A 1,030-nucleotide genomic window follows, 5' to 3' on the forward strand; every position below is an offset into this window, starting at 1 on the left:
TGATTGCTCATTAGATAGTACGGAAGTTTATTATCCTATAGAAAAAATATAATGTAAGTTAATGAGTCTTCGTTATAATGACAGTATGCTACTTCTGCCACTTTTGCATGGGTGCTATTAATTAATCTGTAAATAACAAAATCTGTAAATAAATAAATCTGTAAATCTGTAAATAAATCACACTTTTTAACAACTTTCAACAAATTTCGTTGTTTTCTATGAGCAATTACCACGTCAAAAATGCACTAAATCACCAGTTTCCACTTTTAAAACACTACTAAAANAGTAAATTTTTAAATAAATCACACTTTTTAGAAAATCAAGAGAATAGTTTTAGCAGATTCGGAAAACATAGCAACACCGTGTAAGTTTTATATTAATAATAATATATACCATAGACATAAACTACAAAAATTGCAAATGTTCTATTCTATGTAGATAAGAAACCAGTTCCAGCATGCGAGCGTTGTACATATTTAGTGGAGGGACTGAAAACTGTGCAAGGTAAATTAATTTACTTAGATACAAAATATGTTTATCAAACCATTAATTATTGTTTTTTTTCAGAAACCGTGGACAATTTAAAAAAAAAATGTAATTGTAAGAATTTTTTCATATTTTATAAAATAAATAAATATATATATTTTAATTGTTAATTTATGTCTTTATAGCAACCGTATCTACTCAAAATGATGCTGTGATGTCTGCACTTGCTCATCAAAAGATTCTATTAGAAAAGTTAGTACGGCAAGACAACGTACTTATTTCGGTAAAGCAATATTTTCCAATAAACAACACTGAGGGCCAATTGAATCAAAAATTGTTCCCGAAAACACTAATTTGTTTGTAAGTAATAACTTTGTAAATATAATGCTAGACGTTATAATAATTAATATATTTGGCATATTACCACTATGAGGACATTATTTAACCANCAACACTGAGGGCCAATTGAATCAAAAATTGTTCCCGAAAACACTAATTTGTTTGTAAGTAATAACTTTGTAAATATAATGCTAGACGTTATAAT

The 1,030-nt window shown here is 27.2% G+C and overlaps 1 long non-coding RNA gene across 1 annotated transcript; it reads left to right on the forward strand.

The window, feature by feature from the left end:
- Positions 1–294: 294 nt before the first annotated feature.
- On the forward strand, positions 295–933 carry LOC108357798 (uncharacterized). The gene is made up of 5 exons (XR_001846669.1): positions 295–364; positions 439–504; positions 568–600; positions 672–846; positions 920–933. It is a non-coding gene; the product is annotated as an uncharacterized LOC108357798 (long non-coding RNA).
- Positions 934–1,030: the final 97 nt, after the last annotated feature.

Source organism: Rhagoletis zephyria, unplaced genomic scaffold, assembly GCF_001687245.7.
Source record: "Rhagoletis zephyria isolate East Lansing unplaced genomic scaffold, Rhagoletis_zephyria_1.1 Rzeph_scaffold_84817, whole genome shotgun sequence".
NCBI lineage: Eukaryota > Metazoa > Arthropoda > Insecta > Diptera > Tephritidae > Rhagoletis > Rhagoletis zephyria.